This window comes from Monodon monoceros, unplaced genomic scaffold (genome assembly GCF_005190385.1).
Source record: "Monodon monoceros isolate NGI ecotype Baffin Bay Population unplaced genomic scaffold, NGI_Narwhal_1 Super_Scaffold_16, whole genome shotgun sequence".
NCBI lineage: Eukaryota > Metazoa > Chordata > Mammalia > Artiodactyla > Monodontidae > Monodon > Monodon monoceros.
Window position 1 is genome coordinate 103769478 of NW_021703772.1, and position 20232 is coordinate 103789709.

General features: G+C 38.2%; 1 pseudogene; it reads left to right on the forward strand.

Moving 5' to 3' along the window:
- The first annotated feature begins 2944 nt into the window (after positions 1 to 2944).
- Positions 2945 to 20232, forward strand: part of LOC114896600 — a 75197-nt pseudogene continuing 57909 nt past the window's right edge.

Sequence of the window (20232 nt, forward strand, 5' to 3'; positions counted from 1 at the left end):
ATGTATCTTTTAAAAAGCCTTGTTTTTTCAAGCATACTCTAATTATAGACAAATAAGTGCAGATTTTCATGAGCTTCTACAAAATGAATACCATTACCACTACCACCACTAAAACCAGCACTCAGATCAAGAAAAAGGATAATAGTACTATTTTGGAGGCCCCTATCACACTTCCCTTTAGTACCCCACTCCAGGAGTAACCACTACCCTGAGCAGGAGTGTTACAGTGAAATTAATTCTGGAGATTGAGGCAAGCTAGTGTTGAGAGGAACTTTGATCAGAAAGATTTTCCATGGACTGTGTAATGCAGGTAGAATCTGGTGCTAATCATTCCACAGGGCAGTCCTGGCTAAACAGGTGACATAGGGTCCATTGCATACCTGTGTAGAGACACAGGTAATTTGCAGCCATAATATTTGGTGATTTTACAAGTTGCAAAAAATCCAAGTCAAATAGAGCCTAGCTGTGGGACCACAAGTTGAATTGCATGCTGTGATGTGTTCCCTGACTTGCATCAGTGCTATCATAAATCCCAAGTTGCCACCCAAGGCTAGCCTCCCATGGAAGACAATGTTGTATCACAGAGCAACATGTTCAATTTCTACCCTGGGAAGTATTTAACTTGAGCAGAATCAGAATTGATGTCAGAGATATGGAGATAGATAAAGGTTTCGGAACAAAGAGTAAAATTATGACTAGTAAAGAATCTGGAAGAAACAGAGAGAAATTTTTAGAAAACCACAATGTATTCTCCCAAGGGAATACCTTAAAGGGAAAGTATCAATTGGATGTGTATCTCTTTTCCTTTCTCTTTTCGTTTTTCTTTTTATTTGTCTAGCTGCACTCTATTTATAACTGCTCATGCTTTGATTCAATTAGATTTGACAAGATTGATGTCTTAGGGGTATAGAGAGAGCTGGTTGTGACTCTATAGTGCTCTTGGGGCATAAAGTGTAAAGATTGCTAATAAAAAAATATGGGATGTAGAGAAAAATATTCCATGTCAGTGCTTTCAGGTTCAGTTGGAAAGCAACAATGATCTTGTTTACATGATTTTGTGTCTGTGTTGACAGTGATAGCATGAGCAAGAGGTGTGTGTGGAGAGAGAGAGAGAGAGAGAGAGAGAGAGAGGAGGAAACGCAAGAGACACAAGCAAAGAGATGGTGTGGGACTCAGCTGAATAAATTTTTAAGCTGTGCATTCTCTACTCCAGGCCATACCCTGGATTAGAAAGGTCCTTTCAAATTATTGAAAAAAACCAGGAGGACATACATTGTCATACAGTATATTACCTATTATGAGAGGTGACAGTACAGGGTACAAAGAACAAGTATACCTAAAATAGTGAGCCATCCCAAGGTTTTCCTGAAGGAGACAACACCTGAATTGTCAGTCTGGTGAAGAGGTAAAAAGCTAATCTAGAGGGATGGAGCAGCCCAAGCAAGGGCTCAGAGCTAAAATAAATGCATAAATAAATAAATAAATAATAAAAATTTAAAAGAACGAATGAATTGATTCATTCAAGAAGCTCTGTGTAAAGTAGTGAGTTTGCCAAAAGGCTAGGGCAGTCGGCCACACAAAGGTCCTGAGGATGCTTCACACCAGGACAAGGAATATGGGTTTTATTCCAGGGCCCATGTGGAGACTCTTCGGTCCACAATGCTGAGATCGAGGGTTTGTACTTCAATAAAATATCTCTGGCAGATGTGTAGAGATAGAGATTGAGGGAATTAAGGTTTGAGTCAGATGTATGAAGACCTCATTGATGTGAAAGTATAATAGTATCAGATCCATTCATTTGAGAGCAGTTTTTTTTGTTATGTTTTGTTTTGTTTTTACTGAGTAGATCAAGGAAGCAACCAGAAGAGGGAAAGATTGGGAAAGTGGGATGGGGACCCTACAAAGACTGAATGAAAACTTCTCCCTGTCATACTTTCTCAGAATCAATCTAGCTGATAAGATAGATATTCTCTGTTGAAATGGTATAATTTGTGAGAAACATTCATTCTAATGCATAAGTAGAAGCAATACTCTCCAGCGTATATTGCATTCTGAAACGCTTGGTTTATCCACAGCCTATCAGCTATAGGCAACTCATCTCTATTTCAATCATTATTTTTCACCCAAAGAGAAAAGAATGGATAAGGTAATCAACATTTTCTTTCCTTGAACTCTTCTTTATTGTCAAGAAATTCCTATTGCTTGAAGAAATTTTGATTAAAAGTATAACATTTATCTGGTTGTCTCCTTCCCTGTGCTTCAATGAATTAATACTTGTTTTAAATTATGTTTTCTTACAAGTAATTGTTTCTGTGGTATGCTTGTGGACATGGGGATTTGGCTCTTAAGCTCAGAATAATAAAATCTGATTGAATAGACAGTTTTTTCCAGATAAAGATCAGTGCTTAGGTAGACTCTTAAAATTTTTCCAATGGCAAAAATAAAAGATAATAAATTTTACAAGAATAAAATCATTATAATCAAAAGTATAAAGTCTGCCATTAGTTTTAAAGGTCTTTTACATGAATAAGAAAATGGTTAAATAACACATATGTAAACTTTGCAGATGTTTTGAGCCAGAAAGGAGAAGCAAGAAGGCGAATGTTACTTAAATGTGCAACATTGTTTCAGAAAGTTCTTGGGTCCCTGGTGAAAGGTCTGGTCTTTTCGGTGGTGGTTTAGGATTTCAGGAGATTTTCTTAAGGTTGTTAGAACATTTATTATGGGGAGAGATGACAAGAGTTAAAGAAACTTATGCTAGAAAACAGACATGATAAAGAGATTTATTTGTAAAGGACAAAGGCAAAGTCCATCAATTAGACATTTTTATTATAAAGAGTAACATTTGTAAAGGAAACAAAATTCCTTTATCCCTTTAATTCTGTACCAAACTTACAGTAAGCAGATTGGTTAAATACATATATCCAGAGGGAGAAAGCGGAAGATGGCGGAAGAGTAAGACGCGGAGATCGCCTTCCTCCCCACGGATACACCAGAAATACATCTACACGTGGAGCAACTCCTACAGAACACCTACTGAAGGCTGGCAGAAGATCTCAGACCTCCCAAAAGGCAAGAAACTCCCCACGTACCTGGGTAGGGCAAAAGAAAAAAAGAAAAAACAGAGACAAAAGAATAAGGACGGCACCTGCACCAGTGGGAGGGAGCTGTGAAGGAGGAAAAGTTTCCACACACTAGGAAGCCCCTTCGCGGGCGGAGACTGAAGGAGGCGGAGGGGGGAGCTTCGGCACCGCGGAGGAGTGCACAGCGACGGGTGCGGAGGGCAAAGCGGGGAGATTCCCGCACAGAGGATCGGTGCCGACCGGCACTCACCAGCCCGAGAGGCTTGTCTGCTCACCTGCCGGGGCGGGCGGGGCTGCGAGCTGAGGCTCGCTTTCGGTTTCGGACGGAGCGCAGGGAGAGGACTGGGGTTGGCGGTTTGAACATAGCCTGAAGGGGTTAGTGCACCACGACTAGCCGGGAGGGAGTCCGGGGAAAAGTCTGCACCTGCCGAAGAGGCAAGAGACTTTTTCTTCCCTCTTTGTTTCCTGGTGCGCGAGGAGAGGGGTTTAAGAGCGCTGCTTAAAGGAACTCCGGAGACGGGCGCGAGCCGCGGCTAAAAGCGCGAACCCCAGAGACGGGCGCGAGCCGCGGCTAAAAGCGCGGACCCCAGAGACGGGCGGGAGATGCTAAGGCTGCTGCTGCCCCACCAAGGGGCCTGTGTGCGAGCACAGGTCACTCTCCACACCCCTCTTCCGCGGAGCCTGTGCAGCCCGCCACTGCCAGGTTCCCGGGATCCAGGGACAACTTCCCCGGGAGAACGCACGGTGGGCCTCAGGCTGGAGTAACGTCATGCCGGCCTCTGCCGCCGCAGGCCCGCCCCGCACGCAGTGCCCCTCCCTCCCCCCCCACCCCCGGCCTGAGTGAGCCGGAACCCCCGAATCAGCGGCTCCTTTAACCCCGTCCTGTCTGAGCAAAACACAGACGCCCTCCAGCAACCTACACGCAGAGGCAGGGCCAAATCCAAAGCTGAGCTCCTGTGAGCTGTGAGAACAAAGAAGAGAAAGGGAAACCTCTCCCAGCAGCCTCAGAAGCAGCGGATTAAAGCTCCACAATCAACTTGATATACCCTGCATCTGTGGAATACCTGAATAGACAAGGAATGGTCCCAAATTGAAGACGTGGACTTTAGGAGCGAGATCTATGATTTTATTCCCTTTTCCTCCTTTTGTGAATGTGTACGTGTATGCTTCTGTGTGAGATCTTGTCTGTATAGTCTTGCTTCCACCATTTGTCCTAGGGCTCTATCCGTCCATGGTTTTTTTAAAAAAATTTTTTTCTTAATAATTAATTTTAATTGTAATAACTTTATTATACTTTACCTTCGTTCTTTCTTTCTTTCCTTCCTTCCTTCCCTCCTTTAGACAACGAATCACCCCAAATTGAGGAGGTGGTCTCTGAGAGCAAGATTTATGATTTTTCCCCCTTTACCTCTTTTTGTGAGGGTGTATGTGTATGCTTCTGTGTAAGATTTTCTCTGTATAGCTTTGCTTCCAACATTTGTCCTAAGGTTCTATCCGTCCCTTTTTTTTTTTCTAAATATTTTTTAATTCAATAACTATATTATACTTTATTTTATTTTTACTGTATCTTCTTTCTTTGTCTTTTTTCCTTCTTTCCCTCCTTCCTTCCTTCCTCCCTCCCTCCCTCCCTCCTTTCTTTCCTTCTTTGCTTCTTCCTTCCTTCCTTTCCTCCTTTCCTTCTTTCTTTCCTCATACTTCTACTAATTCTCTCTACTTTTTCTCCCTTTTATTCTGAGCCGTGTGGATGAAAGGCTCTTGGTGCTCCAGCCAGGAGTCAGGGCTCTGCCTCTGAGGTAGGAGAGCCAACTTCAGGACACTGGTCAACAAGAGACCTCCCAGCTCCACATAATATTAAACGGCGGAAATCTCCCAGAGACCTCCATCTTAACACCAGCACCCAGCTTCACTCAACGACCAGCAAGCCACAGTGCTGGACAACCTATGCCAAACAACTAGCAAAACAGGAACACAACCCCACCCATTAGCAGAGAGGCGGCCTAAAATCATAATAAGGCCACAGACACCCCAAAACACACCACCAGACGTGAACCTGCCCACTAGAGAGACAAGATCCAGCCTTATCCACCACAACACAGGCACTAGTCCCCTCCACCAGGAAGCCTACACAACCCACTGAAACAACCTTAGCCACTGGAGACAGACATCAAAAACAATGGGAACTACGAACCTGCAGCCTGCAAAAAGGAGACCCCAAACACAGTAAGATAAGCAAAATGAGAAGACAGAAGAACACACAGCAGATAAAGGAGCAAGATAAAAATGCACCAGGCCTAACAAATGAAGAGGAAATAGGCAGTCTACCTGAAAAAGAATTCAGAATAATGATAGTAAGGATGATCTGAAATCTTGGAAATAGAATGACAAAATGCAAGAAACAGTTAACAAGGGCCTAGAAGAAATAAAGATGAAACAAGCAACGATGAACAACGCAATAAATGAAATTAAAAATACTCTAGAAGGGATCAATAGCAGAATAACTGAGGCAGAAGAACGGATAAGTGACCTGGAAGATAAAGTAGTGGAAATAACTACTGCAGAGCTGAATAAAGAAAAAAGAATGAAAAGAACTGAGGACAGTCTCAGAGACCTCTGGGACAACATTAAACGCACCAACATTCGAATTATAGGGGTTCCAGAAGAAGAAGAGAAAAAGAAAGGGACTGAGGAAATATTTGAAGAGATTATAGTTGAAAACTTCCCTAATATGGGAAAGGAAATAGTTAATCAAGTCCAGGAAGCACAGAGAGTCCCATACAGGATAAATACAAGGAGAAATATGCCAAGACACATATTAATCAAACTGTCAAAAATTAAATACAAAGAAAGCATATTAAAAGCAGCAAGGGAAAAACAACAAATAACACACAAGGGAATCCCCATAAGGTTAACAGCTGATCTCTCAGCAGAAACACTACAAGCCAGAAGGGAGTGGCAGGACATACTGAAAGTGATGAAGGAGAAAAACCTGCAACCAAGACTACTCTACCCAGCAAGGATCTCATTCAGATTTGATGGAGAAATTAAAACCTTTACAGACAAGCAAAAGCTGAGAGAGTTCAGCACCACCAAACCAGCTTTACAACAAATGCTAAAGGAACTTCTCTAGACAAGAAACACAAGAGAAGGAAAAGACCTATAATAACGAACCCAAAACAATTTAGAAAATGGGAATAGGAACATACATATCGATAATTACCTTAAATGTAAATGGACTAAATGCTCCCACCAAAAGACACAGATTAGCTGAATGGATACAAAAACAAGACCCTTATATATGCTGTCTACAAGAGACCCACATCAGACCTAGAGACACATACAGACTGAAAGTAAGGGGATGGAAAAAGATATTCCATGCAAATGGAAACCAAAAGAAAGCTGGAGTAGCAATTCTCATATCAGACAAAATAGACTTTAAAATAAGGACTATTAAAAGAGACAAAGAAGGACACTACATAATGATCAAGGGATCGATCCAAGAAGAAGATATAACAATTGTAAATATTTATGCACCCAACATAGGAGCATCTCAATACATAAGGCAAATACTAACAGCCATAAAAGGGGAGATCAACAGTAACACATTCATAGTAGGGGACTTTAACACCCCACTTTCACCCATGGACAGATCATCCAAAATGAAAATAAATAAGGAAACACAAGCTTTAAATGATACATTAAACAAGATGGACTTAATTGATATTTATAGGACACTCCATCCAAAAACAACAGAATACACATTTTTCTCAAGTGCTCATGGAACATTCTCCAGGATAGATCATATCTTGGGTCACAAATCAAGCCTTGGTAAATTTAAGAAAATTGAAATTGTATCAAGTATCTTTTCTGACCACAACGCCATGAGACTAGATATCAATTACAGGAAAAGATCTGTAAAAAATACAAACACATGGAGGCTAAACAATACACTACTTAATAATGAAGTGATCACTGAAGAAATCAAAGAGGAAATAAAATAATACCTAGAAACAAATGACAGTGGAGACACAACGACCCAAAACCTATGGGATGCAGCAAAAGCAGTTCTAAGGGGGAAGTTTATAGCAATACAGGCCCACCTTAAGAAGCAGGAAACATCTCGAATAAACAACCTAACCTTGCACCTCAAGCAATTAGAGAAAGAAGAACAAAAAAAACCCAAACCTAGCAGAAGGAAAGAAATCATAAAAATCAGATCAGAAATAAATGAAAAAGAAATGAAGGAAATGATAGTAAAGATCAATAAAACTAAAAGGTGGTTCTTTGAGAAGATAAACAAAATAGATAAACCACTAGCCAGACTCATCAAGAAAAAAAGGGAGAAGACTCAAATCAATAGAATTAGAAATGAAAAAGGAGAAGTAACAACTGACACTGCAGAAATAAAAAACATCATGAGAGATTACTACAAGCAACTATATGCCAATAAAATGGACAATCTGGAGGAAATGGACAAATTCTTAGAAATGCACAACCTGCCAAGACTGAATCAGGAAGAAATAGAAAATATGAACAGACGAATCACAAGCACTGAAATTGAAACTGTGATTAAAAATCTTCCAACAAACAAAAGCCCAGGACCAGATGGCTTCACAGGTGAATTCTATCAAACGTTTAGAGAAGAGCTAACACCTGTCCTTCTCAAACTCTTCCAAAATATAGCAGAGGGAGGAACACTCCCAAATTCCTTCTACGAGGCCACCATCACCTTGATACCAAAACCAGACAAGGATGTCACAAAGAAAGGAAACTACAGGCCAATATCACTGATGAACATAGGTGCAAAAATCCTCAACAAAATACTAGCAAACAGAATCCAACAGCACATTAAAAGGATCATACACCATGATCAAGTGGGGTTTATTCCAGGAATGCAAGGATTCTTCAATATACGCAAATCTATCAATGTGATAAACCATATTAACAAATTGAAGGAGAAAAACCATATGATCATCTCAATAGATGCAGAGAAAGCTTTCGACAAAATTCAACACCCATTTATGATAAAAACACTGCAGAAAGTAGGCATAGAGGGAACTTTCCTCAACATAATAAAGGCCATATATGACAAGCCCACAGCAAACATCATCCTCAATGGTGAAAAACTGAAAGCATTTCCACTAAGATCAGGAACAAGACAAGGTTGCCCACTCTCACCACTCTTATTCAACATAGTTTTGGAAGTTTTAGCCACAGCAATAAGAGAAGAAAAGGAAATAAAAGGAATCCAAATCAGAAAAGAAGAAGTAAAGCTGTCACTGTTTGCAGATGACATGATACTATACATAGAGAATCCTAAAGATGTTACCAGAAAGCTACTAGAGCTAATCAATGAATTTGGTAAAGTAGCAGGATACAAAATTAATGCACAGAAATCTCTGGCATTCCTATACACTAATGATGAAAAATCTGAAAGTGAAATCAAGAAAACACTCCCATTTACCATTGCAACAAAAAGAATAAAATATCTAGGAATAAACCTACCTAAGGAGACGAAAGACCTGTATGCAGAAAATTATAAGACACTGATGAAAGAAATTAAAGATGATACAAATAGATGGAGAGATATACCATGTTCTTGGATGGGAAGAATCAACATTGTGAAAATAACTCTACTACCCAAAGCAATCTACAGATTCAATGCAATCCCTATCAAACTACCACTGGCATTTTTCACAGAACTAGAACAAAAAATTTCACAATTTTTATGGAAATACACAAGAGCCCGGATAGCCCAAGCTATCTTGAGAAAGAAAAACAGAGTTGCAGTAATCAGGTGCCCTGACTTCAGACTATACTACAAAGCTACAGTAATGAAGAGAGTGTGGTACTGGCACAAAAACAGAAATATAGATCAATGGAAGAGGATAGAAAGCCCACAGATAAACCCACACACATATGGGCACCCTATTTTTGATAAAGGAGGCAAGAATATACAGTAGAGAAAATATAGCCTCTTCAATAAATGGTGCTGGGAAAACTGGACAGGTACATGTAAAAGTATGAGATTAGATCACTCCCTAACACCATACACAAAAATAAGCTCAAAATGGATTAAAGACCTAAATGTAAGGCCAGAAAATATCAAACTCTTAGAGGAAAACATAGGCAGAACACTCTATGACATAAATCACAGCAAGATCCTTTCTGACCCACCTCCTAGAGTAATGGAAATAAAAACAAAAATAAACAACTGGGACCTAATGAAACTTCAAAGCTTTTGCACAGCAAAGGAAACCATAAACAAGACCAAAAGACAACCCTCAGAATGGGAGAAAATATTTGCAAATGAAGCAACTGACAAAGGATTAATCTCCAAAATTTACAAGCAGCTCATGCAGCTCAATAACAAAAAAACAAACAACCCAATCCAAAAATGGGCAGAAGACCTAAATAGACATTTCTCCAAAGAAGATATACAGAATGCCAACAAACACATGAATGAATGCTCAACATCATTAATCATTAGAGAAATGCAAATCAAAACTACAATGAGATATCATCTCACACCAGTCAGAATGGCCATCATCAAAAAATCTAGAAACAATAAATGCTGGAGAGGGTGTGGAGAAAAGGGAACACTCTTGCACTGCTGGTGGGAATGTGAATTGGTACAGCCACTATGGAGAACAGTATGGAGGTTCCTTAAAAAACTACAAATAGAATTACTATATGACCCAGCAATCCCACTACTGGGCATATACCCTGAGAAAACCATAATTCAAAAAGAGTCATGTACCAAAATGTTCATTAAAGCTCTATTTACAATAGCCCGGAGATGGAAACAATCTAAGTGCCCATCATCGGATGAATGGATAAAGAAGATGTGGCACATATATACAATGGAATATTACTCATCCTTAAAAAGAAACGAAATTGAGCTATTTATAATGAGGTGGATAGACCTAGAGTCTGTCATACAGAGTGAAGTAAGTCAGAAAGAAAAAGACAAATACCGTATGCTAACACATATATATGGAATTTAAGAAAAAAAAAATGTCATGAAGAACCTAGGGGTAAGACAGGAATAAAGACACAGACCTACTAGAGAATAGACTTGAGGATATGGGGAGGGGGAAGGGTGAGCTTTGACAGGGCGAGAGAGAGTGATGGACATATACACACTAACAAACGTAGTAAGGTAGATAGCTAGTGGGAAGCAGCCGCATGGCACAGGGATATTAGCTTGGTGCTTTGTGATAGCCTGGAGGGGTGGGATAGGGAGAGTGGGAGGGAGGGAGACGCAAGAGGGAAGACATATGGGAACATATGTATATGTATAACTGATTCACTTTGTTATAAAGCAGAAACTAACACACCATTGTAAAGCAATTATACCCCAATAAAGATGTTAAAAAAAATACATATATCCAGAATATTTACCAATGACATACACTTGGCTTAATGACATAAAGAAGAAAAATTAACATTTATTGAGAGCTTACAATGGACCATGTACTCTACTGGATGATTTTAAATATATTTTTTTATTTACAGTACTCTTGGGTTACAAATGCTATTAATCTCAGTTTTTCAGAAACTTACACATATTACCAAGTAGATTTTCAAGTAACCCAACGCCACAAAGCTAGTAGGTAGTAGATCTGGAATTTGACTCTCCCTCCCATCTACTCCCAAAGCCTCATCCCCACGCTGTCAGTCTGAATGAAGACTGCATCTTTGCAGTTGTTAAGAAAAAGTATTTACAAGTTTTGAAATAATTATAATTTTATACCATTCAATAAAAACTAGCAGTATGTGTACAATTGCTTCCTTGCCAGGATGTGTACAATTGGTCCAAAATTCTTACCAGGATGTGTACAACTGCTTTCTACAAAATGTATTAAAGCATATGACTTCTGTGATATTTTACTGGTTACTAATTTGTTTAGCATTATTTCAATAGTGAACATCTTATAATAAATTCACTAACTTTTCTTATTAAATAGTCCAGAAATAGTACAACATGAAATAGATTATTTTCTCCCCATCCCTCAGGTTGTATGCCCAGTTCTACCAAATACAAGTGTGGGTCACTGTTCCTTCTGGAACCCAACACAGTACTTGTGTTGGTCTCCTAACAATTTCAGAATTATAAGCAAAAGGCATCCAGCCCCTTGTCATGTAGGCCAAGGTACAGATGCTTCATAGTTCCCCTCTTGATAAATGCTCAGGAACTGGTCAGTTTAATAAAAAAGATCACTTAAAGATAAATGGTAATTCTGCATGATTTTACTCTTACTTGGAGAGGCCACACCATGCAATGTAACGAATATGGTCCTTGGCATCAACAGCTGGGCTATAAATACTGGATCTATCAATATTTCTGTGAGCTGAGAAAATGATTTCATCCCTCTGAGTCTCAGTTTACAGTAAGATGAAAATAATAATTTGAGGGAGTGATGCTGAAGATGATATATGATATCTTATGCAAAGCTCTTGATATATTTCAGTATTCAGCTATTATTTACCATTTCTTTTCGAAATACTTTCTAGTACCTCCACCTTCTCCTTGCCCCAAGTTCCGGTATGGTTAAAGAACTGGTCAATTCTGTTTACATATTTGTTGAATGTAATTTAAATAATTTTTATTAAAATAGAAACACCACAAACAAAAGGGTTTATTTACATAATTCAATCTTATATAGCCACCTAATCAGTTTGATTATATGGATGCAACCACTGTCTTCCTTCCTTTGTGGAACCTAAAATTAAACATATAGTAGACTTTCCAAAACTGCTAATGCAGAAACATAGAATTCCTAGAGATAAGAGGAGGATGCCTCTCTAAATCAGTGATCAAAACTGAAAGCAGTATCCTTACGACCTTTCTCAAATGACAGAATATGGGTTGATAGTAACTGGAAATCTGGCTTTGAGTTTTCATTGTTCACATTTTTGTGTCCGTGATAAAGTAGCTGCCGACACAAATTGAATCCATTCACTACTTGCGTGAAGGTCATCAGAAAAAATCAGCTGAGACCTGTGGTGGCTGATAGGACTACCAACCCTGAGAATAACTATTGGTGATCACACCAGGTTCAGGGAAGATGAATTTTGAAACTGGTCCTATTCACGTGCAGAACATTGTGAAATAGAAAATCCCCAGATAGCAATCATAGTGCATTTAGCACCATCCGTAGTTGATTAATTGACTCAGGGTTTACTAAGCATCTCATTTCTGAATTTAATGTGTTTTTAATGTTTCTTTTTTTGTATGATTGTTATTGTTAGTTTTTGACACATAGTATTTGTCATTTTTGAAGATGCAAACAAAATGCTGGAGTGAGAGTAACTTAGACACAATGTCCCAGCCACCATTTTCATTACATTTGCTTTTGTTCCTGACTCAATATAACTTCAATGCAACGTTGATTTCTCTGAGCTCCTGTGCTGATATGGGATACTACAATAATTCCATCAATCAAGGAGTTTTGTTCTAAAATACACAGAATGCTTCAGCACTTCAGATTGACTGGGTTAATCTACACCCCGAAAAAAAAGATCTTATTTGTAAGTTTTTATGAAAATGTCCGTTTTCAAAACTACATTTATAAGCCAACAAATAGATGATTTTTCTCCCATTAAACACATATAAAATGCAATATCTGGAATGATACACTTTATATAGTAAAATATAAAATAAAAATTGTGTTAACCAAGGAAGGTAGTTTTACAACACAATTACATTATTTTACTGCAGTAGAAACATTGAGTAATACAAAGTAGCAATCAATGGAAAATCAACTATATAAATTTTTTTAAATCATAACAAGTTGTACTGCATACTTGGAATTTACATGGAAATTCGAATGAAATTACTCAGCTGGCTCCTTTATAATAAAGTGCAGCATGGAACACTCGAGTTGTACATTTCCTTATAAACAAACATTGATAAAATAATTTTGCAAGTAATACTAGAATGAGGAATAAATGTGTAGAAACATACTAAAAGTGTTTCTTCATTTTTTATGTCAATTCCCTTAATTGTAGCCATCACAATGCTTTTTCTCATCAGGCCTAAGTCATCAACAGAGCCTTCAATGGCATATGAGTAAATAATGTTTAAACTCCAATTCTAATTGTGCCAGCCTCTACTCTTGCTGATAAGCCAGACGGTGACTTGCAATTCAAAGAAAGAGTGCATGATCCAAAGAGCATGTACCTTGGAAAAAGCTGACCTTGGTTCCAATTCCATTTTTAACTCTTATTAACTGTGTAACCCTGGAATAATTCCTTTGGCCCTCTGACCTCAGGGTCTTCATCTCTAAAACAACTACAACAGTGACCTTAGGATTATTACAAGATGTAAAGGGAGAAAACTTCTATAAAACGAGCCAATGCAGAGCCAAACCCAAAATTTAGGGCTCAAACTGAACTTTCCTAAGCAAATGAAGAGAAGGCCATGAAGCGCTGACAACAAGGGAATATAAGCATGGTGGGACTGAATACTACAAACCTGAGCATATGGCTCTTTTCACAACATCAAGGGGATTTTTTTTTTTTGTAATTCATGAAGTTTCTCAGCCTTAAATTCCCATCTCCTATGGAAAATGGTGTGGTCTCCAAGCACCAAACACCTTGGCAATACACAATTTCTGTTCTCTCCTCTTAGGCAAGAAGTGATTCTTTCTTTCCTGTTCCTATTTCACCATTAATATGATGCTGTTTATTTCTTTCTACCTTATAAGATTAGTACATTGTTTATATATTTTTTTGCAGGCATATATTAGATTCTTGAGAGAAAGGCCTTGTATACATCTGCACTGTATCTCTAAATTGTGCACATTCACCTGAACCCTTAAGCCACACTAACCCACTCTCATAATAGGCAGCAAGGTGATAAAATGTAACAGAATTTGTCCCCAAAGATATCAAATATATGCTGTAAAAAAATGAAACTTTTATTTCTCAACCACAAAATAAGACCTAAATGACACCTTCATGAAACCAAGGAGTCAGCCCTTCAAACTAGGAATCTACTGGGAAGTATTCACCATTTGGGAGATTTTCTCGATATCTAAACCCTTCCTCCCCTGCGTGTTGGGTCATATTATATCAAAATGTGGTAAACAGATCCAGTTTTCAAGAGTAAATAAGTTTTAACAAATTTTACCCAGATATAAAAAAGCAGAATGCTAATTAATTCACTTAACAATAAGACATATTATCATGAAAACCCAGTATCTGACATCCTCTCCATCAGTATATTTCTCTCCTCTTATTTTTCACTATGAGGAATTATTATCAGGTGCAAACTAAGAATAGAGATTTCCATAATTAATGTTCTCTTTTCCAATTATCCCACATCCTTCTGAATCACACAGGACAGGGAAGCAGAGCTCCCACTCAGAGTGTTTTGTTGTTCACTTTTTTGTTGAATCATTGCTTGAATAAGCAAGACCACTCCCCATTTTTTAAAAAATCATTTTTGTAGTTGAACTTTCTGATTGCAGCTATTGTGCACTTTTGAATAATCACTTGTAAACATTGTTGCTGCTTGAAGCTATTTTCTTTGCTCAGGTTAAAGGAATTTTGTTGGTTTCGGGGACCTTGGTAGTGACTGTGAGAGTACAGTGGGAAAGAACCCCCAACAACTATAGACCTGAGTACCATGAGGCTGTGGTCCTGCTCTTAATTGTGTTTTTATGTGTCCCTTCACATCAGCATCTAAAAGTACACACACACAAACACATACATATGTGCAGCACTATTCAATAAAGGATAGCTACTAATATATATGCATTTGCAATATAATTGAAAAAATAAAAATTATGAAGCATATAGCTTACATTGCAGCATTTTCTAACTCTAGCTAACACATCATTTCAAGCATTATGTAATCACATCCATCACTCGCCTTCACTCTTGGATGTCTTTAGAGCACTTGCTGATATTTTCATGTCAAATATTTTATTTCCCTGAATAGTAAAAGGACAGATATCAAATGGGAGAAGAAACCAATTTGCAATGAACTAAATAAAAACTTACACTTATTGGGCTCCTCTTGGCATTCTACTTAGTGTTAAGGGTTTCATGGGAGAGCTATTCAGATTGGTTCACTATCTAGGTTAGAGTCAGACACTCAGAAGAATGGTCGTCACCCAGCCTTCAAAGTCCTTAGAGATGGAAATTGTAGCCAGGGATTAAGGATGGTTCCATTTTCATTGTACTGTGCTCACTGATTGCATTTAAAGGCTGTGTCAGGAGGAGGATAGTGGCCTGGGTGTCTTGATCTGCTGTTTCCTTCAAATCGTATTCTCAGCAAGGAATCAGAACAGTGAAGATGAAATATTTGTGAAGGTCCGTGGCTTCTTCCCCATGTTTTCTTCTGTTTGTTGCTCAGTGGGTTGTTTATCACAGTGTCTAAGAAAAAAATATTGAAAAGAGAGAGATTCTGAGTATTTACTGACTCTAAGGCATGGAGATATCTCAGAATAACTGACACAGTGTCCAATTTCTGCATATAGGGTGGCAGAGTGGCTCCACATTCTAGAGTGTATACAAGTTGCATCATCTCTCTCCTTGTCCATTATGATTTATGTAGCTACCTCTTCAGTTTAGGAAACTCCTGGGGCTGCAACTCCTTCCATATTCTCAGAGTTTCCCCCAGTCATAATTTCCAAGTCTTGGTCCAGTTATCGTGTGCTTGTATGCACCTCTGTCTAAGGCATTCTCATTGCTTTCTCGCTCAGAAGTTCCCTGGGTTTCCACTTGGTTGATAGAACAGTCATGATGCAAGCATGTAAACATGTAAGAGAGAGGTGGTATCCCCAGGGCTTGTTTTAAGGTCTGACAAATAGCCCTAAGCAGATTAGGTTACAGAAACCCAGGTTTTTTAATTTTATTTTTTTCCTCACAGAAGACTCTGGAGATAAGCTTCTGTTTCAGCAGATTTATTGTTATGGTAGTTTTTCAAACTTCCAAAATGCCTTGATATCTTTCCAGGTCAAACATGTTCCTAGGGGAAAATTCTGAACATTCTGGTAAAATTATTATTAGAATAGCTCTAGAAGGCTGATCCCAGGAATACCCTGGGATAAAGAGTATAGGTGTTCTTCATCCAAAACATCAACTCAAACTTTGTTTAATTGACAGTGGACTTGACATGTGATTAACAGTGAAATTTTCTTGAGAGGCCTGCTTTCTGGCCTTTGAGCCCTTCACATTCTACAAAACATCATTCCCCAACTGATAAAGGAAGTACCAGCGGGAATAGAGAGGAAAAGAAAGGGATTCATTTTTGCTATTTCAGGTATCATATTCACATTCAAAGCACTTTCTAGTACATTTACTTTCAGAAATTTTCACATTTTCCTGAGGGGCAGGTAAGTGTTTTTATCTCAATTTTACAGATGAAAAACTTGAAACCCAACGTTAAGTGATTTGCTTGTAGCAGAACTGGGAGCCAATGTTAAGATCAGAATTCCAACATCAATGTTTGATTGTTCAGACCACTGGACCACGACTCATTCTAAGTATAACAAAAATGTTTGGAAAATGGTTTTACCTGCTCTTTGGAATATAAACATTCAAAACTGTGCTCTGGGTCAGAATAGACTTTCTAAATGCCTGATGAACATGGAAATAGTGAAAGCAGAAAGATGGCTGCTATATTTAGTAGAGACGGCTACTATTGTAAATAATGTTGTAGGTTAAGTCATTATAATTTCTATTTCCATGGATGAATTCAACAAACACTTAGCAGCCAATGGCACAATTATCAGCTAAATTGCAAATATATATACATGCAAATGTTATCCATATATAACATACATTTACAGCTACTATTTACAGAAATTATTCAGTGACAGGTTGTCTGGTGAATTATTCCTTATATTATCACATATGTTGGTATATATTATTTCATTTAAGTATTAAACAACCTTGCACAATATTGTCCCAATTTTATAGGTAAGAAACTTTACAAATTACACAGAGAAGTCACTTAGTAAGACAATATCTAAACCTAGGTTGGTGTTGGAAAGAACATAGGCTTTTGTATAAGACAGACATGAGTTCCAATTCCAAGTTCCACAACTTACTAGGCAAGTTGCAAAGGTATTATTTAAGTGCTGTGAGTTTGTTTCCTTGCTTTGAAAATGGAAATGTTAATAACTAATACCACTGTCCAACACTTTTCTGAGAATTAAGGAAAAAAATTACTTTTAGATCTAACACTTTTTTTTTCTAGAGAATTAAAGATTCTCCTTCTAAAAATAACTTTAAAGTACTCTGGAAACACTAATTTTAAAAAAAACCTTAAAAAACAGGTGATTTGGGGATTAAGTAAGAAGCTTTCAGAACAAAGAACAAGTGAAGGCAGAAATACAGAAGAGTAAGCTGAACCCAGCAGTTGGCTTTCATTTCAAGGCATATCATTGCCAGGAAGACTTGAGCTTTGGTCTTCATAGATTCATGGGAGAAAGGGAACAGATGACAAAGTCTAGATCCTACGCCAGGTGAAGTGTCTAATGGGAAATCATCTCACATAAAATGGGGATACCCAAGGGTTATGTCTCAATGAAATAATAAGCCAAATATATTCCCAGATGAAAGCAGGCAACATGGAAAATGTAATATTTTGACAAGGAATAAGGGCTAGAATATGCCTGAGAACTTGAAATGTCAACCTGCAGGTTATGTTTACAACTTGAATGGCTCAGAATTTCCAAGCTAAGCATTTCATTTGGAGTAACCTAAATTAGCAGTGCTTTTGTGCCTGCTGTTCAGAAGGTACATCCCTTGAGAGCCTGGCTCTGGTGGCCAGTGGGGCTTGTGTTCACATGTTCAGTGATACAGGAGCCAGCAAAGAAAGTGTTCTTAACTGCTGTTGCCAAAAACTTGGCCTGTGTGCACTGGTGCCAAATCGAATCTCAGAGATAAAGTTTTGGGTGACGAAGAAAAGAGCTTTATTGCTTTGCCAGACAAAGGGGGACACCATGGGCTCGTGCCCCTCAAACACTGTGTGTCCCAACCCAGGGAGGATTTAGTCAGGAGTTTATAGCAATGGTTCAAGGGCAGGGTTGCTGGAAAAGATTAGGGTGTGTGCAGGGCCTGCACTCCTTTAATCTAGTCTCAGGTGGTCTCTTGATGAGCTTCTCTGGTTCCTTTAATCTGGGCTCAGGTGATCTTCTCTGGAATGAAGAATGCTAACATCTTCCATCTGTTGGGGATTTTAGTTCTGTAAAGAGCTCAAAGATATTGTTGTGTGTATCCCATGAGGCAGAGCCAGGACCATGCCCCAAGGCTGCACTACTGTTTCTTGACTGCTCCTCCCTTGTCTCCACATGCCTTCCTTCCCTGATTAGCAACTGTTTGAATCTGCCCTTTGGAACTCAGGGAATGTCATGGAAGCTGAAGTCTGTTCACTACAAACAAGGAACAGGGGACACAGAAAGGCTTCTGTGCCCAGGAGTCCCACAGGGTGCTGCTTGGTTTCACTGGCTATCACTTCATGACATTGTACAGGGTGCAGACAGAAATGCATATCTTTAAGTTTTCCCCTGAAAGAGGTATATTTGGTCTGGCTTCTAATCATTCTGAATCTAGGTGCTGACTGAGGCCCTCCTCTTTGGGACACTGACAAGTCTGGGTACACCCTCAACTATAGGGAGCCACTTCAAATAAAATAGGCTGATAAGAAAATCACAAAGTTTTGAAAGACAACCAAGATCTAGGACATGGTTAAATGATAAGGTTCATCTCCTACATGAGTTTACTCCTTTAAGGCTGAGAGAGGTGGCTATTTTATCTAATGCATAGAAACCAACACATAGAGTCAAGAAAAGTGAAGAAAGAGAGGACTATTTCCAAACCAAAGAATAAGATAAAACCTCTGGGAAAAAAAGTTAATAAAATGGAGATAAGTGATTTACCTGATAGAGTTCAAATAATGTTCCCTGAGCTCAGGAGAACAATGGATAAACAGAGTGAGAATTTTAACAAAGAGAAAGGAAACATAAGGAAGTTCCAAACAGAAATCACAGTGCTGAAGCATATGATAACCAAACTGAAAAATACAATAGAGGGGTTCAAAACAAACTAGATGAAGAAAAAGCAAGAATCAGTGAACTCAAAAACAGAGCAGTGTAATGCATCCTTTCAGAGCAGCAAAAAGAAAAAAATATATATTTAAAAAGTAGTGAAGGTAGCTTGAAGGACTTATGGAACAACATCAAGCAGACTAACACACTATAGGGTTCCCAGAAAGTGAAGAGAGAGAAAAGAAGGGTAGAAAACTTAATTGAAGGAATAATGGCTAAAAATGTTCCTATCCTGAGGAAGAAAACTTGCGTTCATAACCAGGATGCCCAGAGAGTTTCAAATAAGACAAACTCAAAGACTCCCACACTAATACATATTATAATTAAAATGTCAAAAGTTAAAGACAAGGAGAGAATCTTAAAAGCAGCAAGAGTAAAGTAATTTGTTACATATGAGGGACTCCCCATAAAACTATCAATTTTTTTTAGCAGAAATATTGCAGACGAGAAGGGGATAGCATTATATATGCAAAGTGCTGAAAGAAAAATCTGCCACCCCAAAATACTCCACCCAGCAAAGTTGCCCTTCAGAATTAAGAAAATATAAGAAATTTACCAGACATGGAAAAGCTAAAGAAATTCATCATCATTGTTAAATGGGACTTCTTAAGTTGAAGTGAAAGAACTCTAAGTAGTAACAGGAAAGCATATGAAAGTAAAAATCCTACTGGTAAAGGTAATTATATAGTAAAATTCAACATATCATAGTTGTAAAGGTCATCACTTTTAAAACTAGTATGAAGGTTACAAGACAAAAGTAATAAAAATAACTGTAACTAAAATAATTTTGATGGATACAAAAGATAAAAATATGTAAACCGTCAAACCAAAAACATAAAATGTGGGGGAAAAATAAAACTGTAGAGCTGTGAATGCATTCAAACTTAAGTTGCTATCAACTTAAAATGGATTGTCATAAATACATGTTATTTTATGTAAGCCTTATGGTAACCACAAAGTAAAAACCTATGATAGTTACACAGAAGATAAAAAAGAAGGAATCTAAGCATATCACTACAGAAAATCATTAAATCACAAAGGAGGAGAGCAAGAGAATAAGAAATGAGCAAAGAAATTATAAAATA